The 15,373-nt window shown below is 40.4% G+C and overlaps 1 protein-coding gene across 9 annotated transcripts in view; it reads left to right on the top strand.

Annotated features, from left to right (window-relative positions):
- The window catches only part of SEMA5B (semaphorin 5B), a 372,195-nt gene that overhangs the window by 165,312 nt on the left and 191,510 nt on the right, over positions 1-15,373 (top strand). Inside the window, exon 1 of one of the 9 annotated variants that reach the window (XM_075933116.1) lies at positions 4,213-4,231. The exons of the other annotated variants lie outside the window; for them this stretch is intronic. The gene's annotated coding sequence lies outside the window, so the exon portion shown is untranslated. Of the gene's footprint in view, positions 1-4,212; positions 4,232-15,373 lie in introns of those variants that run through there. 9 annotated transcript variants of the gene reach the window in all.

Genomic DNA, 15,373 nt, shown 5'->3' with positions numbered 1-15,373 from the left:
AGGGGAACAGAGGAAATAAAGGAATACAAAGAAATGACTGGCATAGATTGCATATGTGAGGTCATTGTGTTGTTTTTTGTAATTACGTTTTGTTAGATTTGAAAGGGAGCTAATGAAAGAGTGGGTGAGGCACTGTTGGAAAGATGGGTGAGAGGTTGCACATGATGGTGGGTGAGAGGTTGCATGTGGTACCAGATGAGAGAGTACAGTATGGGGAACAGTGCAGAGGGTGGGGAAGGGAAAAGATGAGCGTGGTTTCAAAGGGGGAAGCTAAAGATTCTAGTGTGAAGAAGAGGACGGTGATGAAGATAGACACCAAGTCAGAGAGGCTGATAAATTAATCATGTAATAAAGGGCTACTGATCTGAGTAAGGGTTTATAGGCTCAGGTCTAGTGCAGAAACTTGATCCATACTTTTGTTTTATATCATTTTTGTTCTGCATAGCTGCCAGTATTTAATATTTGCCTCTCATACAGAATTCAGTAGCAATACACTTTCCAGGTCTTAAGACTTTCTATTATGCTGTTCATATCCTAAGGGAGCTAAATTGATTCCCAATAAAGCAGCAGGTTGATTTTAAGATCCTAGGACTTGCCTGTTTGTCTGATCTTTTGGATTTTCATTTAACAGGTTACTCTCCCCATCCCTCCTCGAAATGACTTTCTCTTTGTTGTATGACCTGTGGGCTGTTGCCTGTTACGCTGCAGTAGGCTAGGATTACAGCATCACACTCTACTTTTAAAGCTAACACAAATGTTGGATTGTGTGTCGATTTCCTTTAATGAATTTTATTTTTATGGCATTTGTCTTTGTAGTCTTGTATTTTTTTCTTCTCATTTTAGCTGATATCCTCTATCTTCTGATAAATTCTTTGTCGTCTTGACTCATGTTTTGGCACTGTGAGATCCTTAGAAGGGCGTCCTATCTCTCTAGAAAACATCAAAGAATGATGCGACTAAATAGCAAAGATGCCTTGATATTCCGTCTTTATTTTTCATGAGAAGCTTATAAACTTAATTAGGTAAATTTTCAAGTCAAAGCAAGTTCCTCCTGATCAGTGAAAAAAACAAACATTCTTGCTTCATGCATAATCAGTTACAATAAAGATGCTGCATCCAGAACTTAGCTGCAAACTTTGCGGTCATGCCAAAGGGAGAATAGGACAGAGTCTTCATTTCCAGAGTTATACTGACTGTCTGTTCCTAGTGTAACCCACACACCTACTGTGCCGAATAGTGGCACTTAGACCACTTACAGAAAGAGAAAGAGAGAATGAGTGTGCTGAGAGCTTAGCTGAGAGCCAACTGCTTTTTAGCTCCAACGGTAGAGGCTCATGAACTAAGCTCCAGAGATTCCAGGGTCAGTTCCACTACACTAGCGATACTAAACTTTTGCTCGTATATAATGCAAAATTATTTGGATGGCAAAGAGATCGTTGTTAGGTTTAATAACAAAACTTATTTTTTACTCTGGATTCCTATGCAGAAAGCTGATTATCTGGCCAGACTATATCCTTCTTGTGAGTGGTTTGTCCCTCCCTATAAGATTTCATAATGCTACTGGCAAAACAATTAGGAGTGTATTTTTAAGCAGCACTTACAAAACTTGGCTGCAGCTCTTATTAGTTGTTAGGAACACAGGAATTGCCATACTGTATTGGACCAGCAATCCCTATATTCTTATATCCTTTCTCTCACAGTGCCAGATGCTGCTTAGGAAGATACAAGGAATCCCAACCTGAGTCATAAAGGAAGTTCTTTTAGTGCTTGCTTATGTCTGTTGCATTGTAGGTGTGTGTGTGGTCTGAGAATAGTTGCCAGAATTTTTTCCCTTAATGGTATCTGGTGGGTCAGGTTCAGTGCCCCCTGGTGCTGTGTGCTCATAGTGCTGGTATAAGGGACCCCCACATCCCTTCAGTTCTTTTTTTACTGTCCATGATGGTTGCTGGAACTTCACTCATTGCTGAATCTCTCCATGGTTTCCTTCTCCTCCTTTGTTTCTATTATTTGATTGGATTGGTAAAGAATCAAAACAGTTTGAACTGCAAACATTAAATCAAATATATTAGCCTGAAATTAATGTTCAGGGAATTTCAGTGCATTTGGGCTTATAATATACTTAAAGCTCTTGCTCTCAAATTTTCATGGTAATTGAGTACCAAAGGGGGTTGTGAACATGGTTGAATAGAAATTCACTTTAGCATTTGAATGAAAACGTGTATATATTTCCCCCATTGTTAGCTAGATTGGTTCTAGTTTTATCTCTGATGTGTATTGTATCATCAGGGTATTTTGCTTCCCCCATGTTTTGATCAGGAGAGTTGTCATTGTGAACAATATGATGATGATGATGATGTTACAATCAGGCTACTTGGCTTTCTTCAATTTCACGATTCCATGCCCACAGAGTGCAGAATAGAAATGTGAATGTGCAATTGATAGAGGTGATTTAACTGCAGCATTTCAATATGTAGGATGTCAGCATCATTCTTAAATATATGGTTTGGATAGTATCTGATGGTAAACATTGCCAGATCTGATGTCACTGAGCCAGTATCTGTTATCCAGCCTGGCGGTTCCCTGAGAACAAAGGGTACATCTAGACTGTGGTGCTATTTCAGGATACCAGAAATAACGCAAAATAGCAACGCTGCATCTTTAAACACTCTGGCTATTTCCTGAAATAGTGGGTGCGCTATTCTGGTATCCCTGTAACCCTCATGGGCTAAGGGATTTTTCGCAATAGTGCCTAGACACAGAATAAGCTATGCAATTTGCATAGCACAAATTGTGTAGCTTATTCTGACAGAAGGGTGCTATCTAGATGCACCCAAAGAGAGATTTAATATACCAAGAATAATATTGTGAAAAGTGTTTACTAAAAAAGAATTGTCAAATAAGGTTGATGTGCTGCTCGTATTTTGCTTATTTAATGACAGGACTCCTAGAATTCTCAGTTGATTACGTATGTACGCGTGCGTGCATGAGTGTATGTGTGAGAGAGAGAGAGAGAGAGAGTGTATGTGTGTGCTGCTGACCTTTCAAGGGAGTACTTACCCTAAAAAGGCCTGTGAAGGGTATAGAATTTCAAGGGCTTTGGCTATGGTTATACGGACACATCCATTTCCATTCAGCATTTTCAGCAGAGGAAAACTGATTAGGATTTCAAATTGCAGTGCATGTTGGCCTGTGGTGTACTAGTCAGTTCCACACTGCTGCCAACTTCACATTGCAGCCAGAGGTACAAGGAGTACAATATTGCACAGGTAGGATTGCAAGCCTAGTCATTCCCTGGCTGTAGTTGCTTATGTTCTAGGAGACCTGAGACCAAGGGCCTGATTTTTGTCAGGCCTCTCCCCATTAGTGCAACCCAAAGGGTGAAATACAAATAACATCCATTGATCAGTTACATAGGTTATTCCTCACTTCCTATTCTAATTGGCTGTGGAAGATGATTTTTCATTTTTTCTTTCTTTTTTGTTTTAATTCCAAGTTGTTGAATTGCTCTAGGATGTCATCTGCATATTTTCTTTCCTGTGCTTAACTCAAACTCTTAATGTTATTTACATAAAATGTTTGCAGTTGGTAGTCTTTTATCGTTTTAATATTTAATCTGCTGTATGTACTTCATTGAACAGCAATAATAAAGGGACGATGAAGCAATAAAGAAAAACACTAATGGGAAGTAGAATGAAAACTGATTGATGAGAATTAATGTAGCAAAGCACCAGATGTTAACCACTGTTAAGTGATTGTTAAATCATTTTCTACCAAAGGTGCGTCACCTCTGACCCTCCTAGGCCAAGCAATCTGAATGTCTGTGTAGTGCAAGTCAATGCAAATCAGAGGCCAAACATTTGCCCACTGACTTATCAGGGGCTCTTTCATGAGACAAAGCTGTTATGAATGCCAGATTGATCTTATGTTTTAGTGCATTTGACTCGAACCTTGTTAGCCTTTAATAGGGAAAAAGCAACATCTGTAAGTGGCTTTGAGGTTTCAGTTACACTTGCACTCTAGAGGAACACAGTGGTGACTCAGTGCTGATGGATTTATGACTAGGTTATCTGATAGGAAGGTGGGATAAATAACACTTAGAAGAAGACATGCTTATTAATTGCATGAAACATACAGGTTTTTCTTAACTGACTCGGTTTCTTCAATTTTTCTTTTAGGAGTTTCATCTTGGTGGTTTCAGATAGCCCAGGGGAGTCTTACCATGAATATGAAGGTTATTTTATTCTCGTTCTACCAGAAATCTAGATTAGAAATGAAATCATTACTGACATTAACAAAGCCACGAGTAATCCACATGGTGGGAAACCCATTACTTTTGATGTTCATTGTTTCCGAAGCGGTAAAAGTTATTTTCTCTGAACAGTCTTAAGAATGATTTAGGATGTAAAAGAAAAAAAAATTAAATCCCTGTGTGGGGACACTCGCATATTTAAATTCCCAGAACATAGTTTGCCTTGTCCATTTTAAAATACATTTGAGATGGGTTTATTTAGCTGGAATCCACTGGGGATTATTCTTGAAAATTATTATATGTGATCTGTATTCTTTTGAATTATTTTATGGTCTTTTGGAGGCAATCATTATGAAACAAAGAATTAAAGATTTACAATAAAATATTGTGGAAAATATGAAGACTTTTAAAATGTGGAGCAAAATTTAGCATTTTCATGAAATGAGAAGTATCTGTATTAAATAATAATGTACATTTATCTAGTACACTGGAAACTTCCATGTGCGTATTCTAGTACAAAACACTGTCTTGTGTTACACTTACGGTTGCACAAGCACACCCACAATCAATCCATATAACTTAATTATGGATTGCTTAATATACGTCCAGTATAGCAGTCAAGCAATAAAAAGTTGTAGAAAGCACCACCTTCATTCAGCCCAATCCTACACATGTGCATTATTTATCACACACACATGCAAATATATTACCAAAAAAACCTTAACTCTGCCCCTTAAGCAATGTCAGCCTAAAACCTTCAGTCCTTTCTTGTTGATAGTTATTACTGTAGCAGAAGCCAAGCTTGCGGGCCTCATTGTCTCTTATGATGATTAATACATATGGTAAAATATCTGGCCCAAGAAGCATTCTTTTAGACAAGACAGATACTTCTCTTTTCTCCTATCCTTTATCACGTTTTACAGGTGGAGAACTGAACCAAAGAGAGATTACATGACTTACTGAACACCAAATGGGATGTTTGTGGCAGAACAGAAGTTGAAACTGCTTTCCAGTTCAGTAATGTCTTTCCTATGTTACCTTTATAACAGCTAGTAGCTAGGACTTGATCTCTCCATGATCTGTGTCTGGATCATTTACATGGTACTGATATTTTTAACTTTATTTCTCTATTATATTTTTCATGGATTCTAATTGCCAGGGGTGTCCCTAAAAGGGTGCACAGCCCATTCAGCCTCCCTGCTAGTTTGATGCTCACCATTTGCCTGTTGCACCTGCCCGCTTGGCAATCCTGCTCACCCAGCTTCTACTTGCTTCCCAGCTTCCTGCCTGCCTTCCTCCTTACCCCCAATCACCTGCTGCTTGCTTCCTCGCCCACCAGCTGCCCCCCTCCCTGTCTGCCTGCTGCAATTTTATTGAAGTTCAGGGCCCCCCTAAAGCGCAGAATCCTAAAGCAGTCACCCAAATTCAGTATTCAAGGGACGGCCCTGCTAGTTGCCATGTAAGAAGTCACCAAACATGTATGTACAACAATTTAATTATGTGGTGAGTGAATAGACAGGAGCAAGCATCCTTTGCAAAACATGCGATGTCAGCATTGCTGCCTGATGGTTTTTCCACATCGTGCTTTCTTTCTCTATTGGCTCCTTCTTCTCCAGCCTCGCTTACTGAAACACCCATTTGGAAGGGAACACTCTGGGAAGGAAGTAGGTTGGAACTGGCAGTCTCCTTGTATGTATTTGTTATGGGGTGGAGGAGAGGATACGAAGAGAGGTTTTCCGTCACTAACTAGTTCCTATGTAAAGCCTGCACGTCACACATTGCAGCTGGGTTAGTGACACTAACACACTTAATGGAAGGATTTGGCACGGAGGTGTTTCATTTTGTGCTCTCCAGTTAGACAGATGGTTTTTGGTTGGGAATGAGGGTTGAATATTCCCCGTAGTTGTTTCGGGGAGACTTGGCCACGTCCACTGGCACTAATTACAATAGCTGTCCTTTGTAATTAGCGGAGTGCTGGAGCCAGAGATGTCTCCATTGACTCTGTTTTACTTTTGGATTCCATCGCTGATTGCTCCTCCACAGCTGGGAGGCAGATTGTTTGCGCCGGAATTAGATAGTTGTAGGTGGGCAGCATCTCCTCAGGGTCTTTCTTATGTTCTTGGTAGATCTGGGAAATTGTTGTGGTTTTATTCTTCGGCAGTCTGTTCAGTGGGTGGGGAGGAGGAAAGAGGAAAACACACGTGCTTCCTAATTGGCAGTATCCTCTTCCAGTGAAGGATCTTCTTGGAGGTGGCCTGCAAGTGTCAAGTACTGTCCAGGTAGTGGGTTCCATCCCCTCTTATGTGACCAGTTTCCCCAGATATATATGGTGGTAGGGAAGAAAAGCCCCACACAACCCTTGCATGCCAGCTCGTGTAGGATGCCTTTGCCCTAACCAGAATTTAGCTGACACTATGTTCCTCTTTTGGTATCTGCTCTTCAGATACAGCACTTCTGCAATTCCTAATTTGTTGGCTCATGGTACAGCCTGATGCTAACGTGGGCAGGGAGAAGATGTTTTTTCTATCAACTGTACCTTTTAACTTTCTGTGTGGTGAGTTTTGAATGGCTTAGGAGTTTCCATAGAATCTTTCATCCTAGGATCCCAAAGCACTTACAGTCTCTTAGCTAACCCACGTCTGTGAGGTAGATGGGCAACATTAGCTCCATTTTACAGAAAGGTGTATTAAGGCACTGAGCAGTTAAATGACTCACTCAGATAATGCTAAAATTAAAAGCTAGGACTTTTGCTTCACCATTTGGTGCCTTAATTCTTAGACACAGAGGGCTAGATGTTCAGCTGGTGTAATTTGATGTAGCTCTACTGACCTCTCTAGAGAGTGATTCGCTTACACCAGCTAAGGATCTGACCCATAGTCTACTTCAGAATGGTAAGTCACCTTGATGTTGCAATGAAATGCAACCCATGCCAACCGTGCCTTGTGTGAGCAGGTAATGCTAGGTTGCATTCAGAGGACATGTCTGCATTGCAGCAGGAGATGAAACTGCCAGCTTGGTAGATGTACGCATACTAGGTTTGATTGAGCTTTTAGCCCTGGGGGCATGAGCAGAATCATGGACTTGCTCCCTGAATATATTCCCACCCAAGTCTCTAGATAAGTATATGCAGCTACATGCACAACTGTGGCTAGACTGTTATATTTCACATGCTAGTTAAATCAAAGCTTGCGTGTGTACGTCTACTCGTACACCTCTGGCAATAGTGTAGAGATACCCTTTGGTAGATAGACTAGCTGTCATGAAGAACTAGACAGGAGCTGTTCAGAAGAGCACTGCCACACAGTGCTTTATTTACATTGTGCATGGTACCTGCCTTCATTGCACCTGGCCTAAGCCATCTCCACACTGAAAAGGGAAATTTAAACAAAAAGGAAAGAAAATCAGTATTGAGTCGGCTCATTATTCAAAACAACAAGGGAAAGGATTTGCATCTCAATCGTATATTATGTTAAAGGAGATGTAACTTTGCGGAATGGCTGCAACAAGTTGTGAATTATGTATGACAGAGAAAAATAGCAGTGAGAATACATACAGCTGTGCTATTTGCTGTGTGCTGTGTACATAGATATGCCAGATTCATCAGGGACCCAGGGAGAGAAGCATAGCAAATCCTGAATTTCTGAGGCTTGCCCTTCTCCTCTGACACCAGACCTTAAACATTTTTAAAAATATTGTGTTATTTATAATTACTTTTTGTTTCTTTCTTTCTATTTTTTTTTTTTACTCTCTTGGTTTACTGGCTATCTCAGGGAGGTCACGGAAAGAACGAGAGACTTATAGAAATAGCCGAAAACAAGGAAACAGAAGCGCTCCTAAATACTCTAAAATGAAATGTTCTTGTTAATTTTTTACCTACTATTTTAATATGCAGAATATATTTAATTATTGTGAAAGAGAAGATTTAGTAGCTTTGGTTAACAACCAGACATTATGCAGAAATATGCTATAAATTCAACTCTGGGCTCTGTTGCACTGGTGGTAATCTTGAATTCTTCTACACTCTTCAATTGAGTTGTTCTAGACTTATACTGGTGTGACTGATCAGAATGCGGCTCAGTACAAGCTTTTCTATGCAAGTCCTCCATTGTACCTCAATCTTGATTTTCAAAATCCTTGCTTTCTCAGTCACGGTTACCTCCTGGGCAGAGAACAAGAATTGTGCCAAGTTATGTAGCGCTTTCTTAGTATGGCCAAATGCCCACAAAGGATTAAGACGAGGCACCAAAAATTTCAAACCAAAACTTTCACCAGTCCTTTTACCTGTGACCTTCTGCGAGGAGCATTTGTAGCCAGCTCTCCAGAGGCAATGGTGTGATAAACACTAGACGATTACCTCACTTAGCCTTTGTTTGGTTCAGTTTTAAATTCCACATATCAAATTTACGCAGATGAATTAATAATGAATCAGAACAAGGGCTTTTGCAATTCCATCTTTTGTAGCTAAAAGAACATTTAGATTGCGGTGAAGAAGTTAAAATAGTTCACGTCTATATTTAGCTCTTTCGTTGTTTCAAGGCACTCGTTTAGTAAAGTAAGGAAGAAACAATGGCATTCCGGGGTGCAGTGCAGACCAATGAAGGATTACCATCCCTATACTGTAACTGACAATGCCTTGTTAACTGCAATCATTAAACAGATTAAGTGCTTTAACTTTCTCATGTTGGTTTAGCAGATGTTATTTTAAATAAAGTAAAATATTAATTTATGTTCAACACAAAAGGTTTCAACATTGTCTTTATGTCAGGGGTGGGGAACCTTTTTTTGGCTTGAAAACCACTGACCCACAGAAAAATCAGTTGGGGACCACACAAGTAAGAAGGAGGGGGAAAAAACACCTTCAAAACCCCGCAACCCTCGCTGATGTGGCTCCCGACTGAGACACTTCATTCCCCTGGCACTCCAGCCTCATGGAGGGAGGACTGAGGTTCAAGGCTTCCCATAGGCCAGATTAACTCTGGTGGAGTTCTGGGGTTAGTGGATTTTGTGGACCCTCTGGGAGGGGGGGGGCAAAATGAGGGGTTCAGTGTGAGGGACAGCGCTGCCAGTGAGTTGGATGAGGGTGCAGGATCTTGGCAAGAGGTGGAGTGCAGGAGAGGGTTAAGGTGCAAGGTGTGGGTAGGAGGTTGGATTCAGGAGCAGGCTGTGAGTGGGGTATCTGGGCAGGGGGGAGGGAGCAGGAGTGGGCTAGGGGTAGGGTCTCTGACTGGAGAAGGGGGCAGGAGCGAGCTGGGGATAGGGTTTCTGCCCCGGGGCGGGGAGTGCAGGAGTGGGCTGAGGATGTAGGGTCTTGGTGGGGTGTGTGTGTGAAGGGGTGGAGTACAGGGTCTGGGTATGCGGGGAAAGGGGCCACTTTTCTGCCTTCGCACTGTCTGCTGCTCCTAGTCACTGTGTAACATGGCCTCCCACTGCTCCCATTGGCTGGAATCCAGCCAGCCAACGGGAGCAGTGGGGAAAGTCTCCAGTTCAGGGTGTCCATGTGCTGCTGTTTCCCCAGCTGGGAGAGGGGGAGGGAAGTGCCAACTCATGGAGCTACTTGTGGCTCCACATCTTCCCCGCTAGCTGGATTGTGCAGCGAGGCTTGGGACTTCCGCTCTGCCCCCCAGCAGGAAGCTGGCACTGGCGCTCCAACCTTGTGGATGTGGGGGGATGTGGGGGGATGTGCAAAGCTGGAGCACCAGTACAGGCTCCCTGCTGCGGTGGGTTGAGCTAGAGCTGTGGACCACCTGCAAGGCGTCTGTGGACCACCCACTTTGAAAACGACAGCTGTAAGGGAACAATATACAACAAATTGTTCTTTTTAAAAGGAGTTACACGGCCCAATTTAACCACAATAGTGGATTAGTTTTTATTAAAGAATAAAGCAAGTTTATTAAACAAAAGAAGATAGGATTTTAAGTGAGTACAAGTAATGAGGCATTCAAATCAGAAATGGTTACAAGAAAAGTAGAGATAAAACTCTTCTTAGCATTAAACAAACAAGACTTGGCTCAAGGTGAAAATTTTATTGTATGTTTTCAGTACCCTGCTGAGCAAATTCTCAGGCTAGATTTGATCCTAAGGTCCATCGTTGTCTTAGGTGAGAAGAGAGGGACGGACAGGTAGGTAGATATAACGTGGGGTGTTTTTGCTCTTCACTTTTATAGTTCAGTCAGCCTTTGAACTGTACATTCCTGGGAAGTCTCAGAGAGGTAGCCTTGTTAGTCTGTATCTGCAAAAACAACGAGGAGTCCTGTGGCCCCTTAAAGACTAACAGATTTATTTGGGCATAAGCTTTTGTGGGTAAAAAACACTTCGTCAGATGCAACCGAGAAAGTGTTTTTTACCCATAAAAGCTTATGCCCAAACACATCCGTTAGACTTTAACGTGCAACAGGACTCCTTGTTGTACAACATGGGCCATACCAGAAACAACAGATTGCCTTTGAACAGGCTGGCTCAACAGTCATGCCTTGCAAGGCCTAGCAGTGCGAGAGTACTCCTCCCCTGAGAATTCCCAAAGGGCTTTCCATCATGCCTCCGTGTGCTGCAGGGACTGCGGCACGTGGGCGGGGGAAAAATTAAACTCAGAGCTAGCTGTTAAAGATATAGAAATCAATAGGCTAAAATCCTTACACCTCCAGTTGGTAAACTTCTGCCATCTTGGTTACTAAAACCAAGCTCTAACACTTTCCGCTTCTTTGGTGACCAATTATTTTCTACTGCTGCCTTGGAATAAGGTGAATTATATTATTTATTATGTGTATTACAACAGCATGTAGTAGCAGCTCTTCTACAGATGAGGGCTGGCCACTGTAAGCACGCATATTAATTATTTAGATTTAAATAAAATAATTTAAAAAGACTTCTGCCCAAGATCCTAACACTGCATGAGTAAAACAATAAAATCCCAGGAGCATTTAAAGTAAGGGGTTACTTTCACCCTAACTTAGACATCCAGACATTAAGGAAAATGACCTTCCACCCCTTTATCATCAGTAGCATGCAAACACTCAGTCATCTCATTAAAAAAACCCTATCCAGTAGAGGAATTAAGACATATTAAGTGAAAATCTCTGCCTGGAAAGTGCAAAGTGTAAGTCTCCAGTCTTGCTTACATGCTTGTGGAATTTTATACATCCTGCGCGGGGAACGGGGCTGCTCACGGTGCATCGAGCTAGGCATGTAAGTAAGTCTTTGTAAGACCAGACAAGACAAAAAGCAGGAGGAAGGAAATACAGTTTTCTCCTGTGCTTTGTTTTTTTTCAACTTTTAAATGAGGGAATGGAGGTCCTGAGGCAACAAAAGATTAAGGGACTTTCCCAAGCTCTCAGAGAAAGTCTGGTGGACCTTGGATTTGAACCCAGATCTTCTGAGTCCTTGGCCAGTCATTGCTTTAACCACAAAACCATCCATATTTGAATTTTCAAAAAAGAGGACACTCCTGAGAGGGTGTGTAGTGTACCTGTCTCGGAATCTACTAACTCACGTTGTTGTTAATATGTTATATAGTACACATTATAACACATCAATAACAACGTGAGTTGGTAGATACTGATACACATACACTCCCTCTGAGGTGTGTCCTCTTTTTTGAACGTTCAGATATGGTAACCCTAAAACCATGTCTCCTGCCAAGATTCTTCTTTGTTTTCATCTCCCTGTTTAATTTCCCTTTGTACTTCTTCTCTTTTTATTCTTTTTTAAGAGTGAAATGCTAGGAGTAGAATAAGAAACCTTCAATTTAGTGGATGCAGAGAGGAATCCACTCTTAGGCTGATTTGTTTGTTCTTAGTTTGTTGTTTGTTTGTTTGTTTGTTTTTACAATCAGCAAGGAGATCTGAAGTAATTCTGGTTGTAGGAAGGAATCTCTGCTTTTGCAAGAGCTTATAAATGTTTCCTTGATAAGAAGAAAGGAAGTTCAAAATTAGCCTTGTTTGGACTTCTATGTGGGATATTTATGCATAGTCTCTTGGGATCACATCTGATTAGTGAATGAGTGACCTTATTGGAAACCAACAAGGAGGCCTGCAGTTGATTATAAATGATATGAAGCTCATGGCAGAGCACTAATGAAGGTGTTTTTGTAGATTATGTTGCGTATTTTTATTTTACAGTCCAAATTAGAAGAGCGAAGACAGATGGTGTACATTTTACTACCCTCTGAGAATACCTATAGAAATATACTGATACTAAGGGTGAGAAGCCAGGCAGCGACAGATCAGAAATAATGCCAGAACAGACTGTCTGGGATCTTTAATTAACATCTGAAAACAATAATGAACTTGTCCGGCAGGGTCAGGGGCAGGTGATATTGAGTTCTAAGGAAGAAAGAGTAGTGTTTGTCTGTGCTTCCTGGAGTTCGAAGAAGTTGCTTAGAAGTTTTGGTGTAGTTTTTCCTCCAGTAGTTAAAACCTAAGGGGGTGGAATCTAATCTCGGTCTGATATTTAGAGGAAATCTACTCCTAAGCTTTTCCGAAATAATATCCTGAAAGGGAGAAGAATCAATTTGAGTAAAGTTCAGAGTAACGTCTGAAGACTGAACTATAAAAACCTGACGTATGGGCCTGCATGTTTATATGCAGAAAGATGTTTCTCAGGGGCATTATACAAAATGATTATAGCAGATTCCATTCATCAAAGCAAAAATAAGCCAAAACAGATACAAAGACGAAACCCTGAGGAGGGGGAGAGGAAGGTATCCAATTTAGTGAGGCAACTGTGATCGCAATTAAAGGCCCAGATGGAAACCTTTGAAAGTCTCTTGAGTCTGCATATCCACTGTGAATTTTTTTCCTGCTAATTTGACATTATAAAAGGGGCACCCAAAGAATAAATATATGATGTTTGAAATTTCATCAGTCAAGTGCTGTCCTAAATTTGATTTATTGTAGACAATTTTCCAAAATTGGTTTGCATTTCTAAGATACAGGAGGGGAGTTTTCTCAAGTGATTATTCACAAAGAGAGAAATGGTACATTATTTGTAGACTTGTCTTTGTAAAATGCAGTTGGCATTAATCACACTGGTTAGCAGTCGTGCCTAGAAACCTCTGATACTTCAGACATTCAGATGCTATTTTGACTGGTCGTTACAAACTCAAGAAGCAGAGTGCAGCATTTTTCATTCCGCTGCAAGCATTACATTCAGGATTCCAATAAATACCAATTAATGCAGAAATCAAGAGTTAGAGAAGGGATAATTATCAATCTCTGTCACCCTGTCACTAAGACACATGAAATTACCATGCAGAAACACTTTTTAAAGGGTGGGGAAAATCAGAGTTAAGGTGGAAAAGGCATACCAAGTGTTGCTGTATCATGACACCTAAAAAGGGCTTGTTACCTTCCAACTTGTCATCATTTGTGCCTGTTTAAAGGGAGCAAAATGCTATAAATTCGGAATTCCCCATAATCTCCATTGCTTTGATTAATGTAGTCAAATAGGCTTTGAATATTGCCACCACTTTAAGTGAATAGAGAATTTTGATCTTAATGCTAATTCTGCTCTCCTCCAGTTTTCATTGGTCAGAATCAGACTGTGCTACTTAAACAAAAGCCCTTGATGCCTGATTCACTGACCAAGACAACAACAAATGGTTGGTTAATATAAATCAGACATATAGAAGAACATTTTCCACTGAAATGGAGATTGGCTTTTTTCCCTTTCATCATGCAGGTATATATTTAAGTGTTTTAGAAATGCCCGTTGTTCACTACACAGATGCAAAGAGCCCTCCAATATTTTCCATTCATGTGTGGAATAATTTTTTTCTGTGCACAGAGGCGTGTGTGAATGTGTACCACCAGTAGAGACAAAAAACCTAGCTGTGGATGCTCTGCTAATCAGCTTATCAGTGTTTGAATCTCTCCTGAGCTTATATGGAACACTATTAGCTGCTCATTTCCTTTGCTAAGCCCATGTTGTCAAAACTCTTACAGGAATTTTTTTTAGGCTGGAAAAAAGTTATTACATATGAATTGGTTCCCAGCTGCTGCCCCCTCCCAGCAGTCACTCAGTCTTCATTGTGAAATACCCAAAGACGTCTCCTGTGCAGTTACATTATTAAATAATAATAATAATAAAAAACACAATTTCAATTTTTTTAAATAAAATTTATTAAGAGATTCTGAACAAGAACTTTGGATCCCAACACCGATAAACTCAGGTAAAGTTTGCTTCTGTAGTAGAACTTTTTGCTGGTTCTTCTCTGTCTAATGGGTAAATTCAAAACGCTGTATCCAAACACCTATGAATTTAGAGAAATTCTGGGTTAAGTTATGGGCTCAAATTTCTTAGGCATCATCCCATCTCTAGATATCATGCTTGAGGAGGGCAAGAAAAAAAAACCCTGCATATTAAACAAAACAAAACAGTAATCACTCAGAGCCAGACTAACAACTTTAACTTTAATTCAAACACTATACCATAAGCAGGCCTACTGAAATTAACATGATTGGTTGCGGAGTAATGTACTATGCCCCATAAAAGTAGCAGAGTTGATTTCAAATAACTTTTGTGGTCTGTCTTGCATCTGTCTTTCCTGTAACTTCAGAGAGACTGATTTAATTTTTTAAAGAAATCCCTTGTGTGTAAAACTAGTACTATGTAAGTTTGAAAGGTCATAGACTATATGTATAGATAATTTTTATAAATAGGATCCACAATTCTTTCTTCTGTAACTCTGTTGACTCCACTGGAGTTATTCCTGAGTCTTACCCCAGTGCATAAGAGAGAAAAGGAAACTCAAGAGATGTATAATGGGAAAATGTTGACAGATTCTTAAATTATTGTGGAGTCAATGGGTAGCACTGTAATTCTCTTGAAAGTTCCAAAGTTTTGTTTTCTGAGATGGTTTGTTTCCAATAAACTTAGTCTACTTAAAAAAAACAAACAAAAAAAAAAAAACCCAACAACCAAGATGACTGGAACTGGGCTTGTGAATATCTATATTGCTGCATTTTCTCTTGGTATTTTAAAAGCCTTTCACTTTTAGGGCTTCCTATTGTTGAAATTTGTAAGGGGTTTCAAGAACTTCACAGTAGAAAGGCTTATTCATATAAGTCAGAGGTTTTTTGTTTTGTTTTTCTTGTCCCTCCTCTTCCCCAGACTAGAGTATCTTACATA

This window comes from Pelodiscus sinensis, chromosome 7, assembly GCF_049634645.1.
Source record: "Pelodiscus sinensis isolate JC-2024 chromosome 7, ASM4963464v1, whole genome shotgun sequence".
Lineage (NCBI taxonomy): Eukaryota > Metazoa > Chordata > Testudines > Trionychidae > Pelodiscus > Pelodiscus sinensis.
This window is presented reverse-complemented; position numbering and strand designations above follow the sequence as displayed.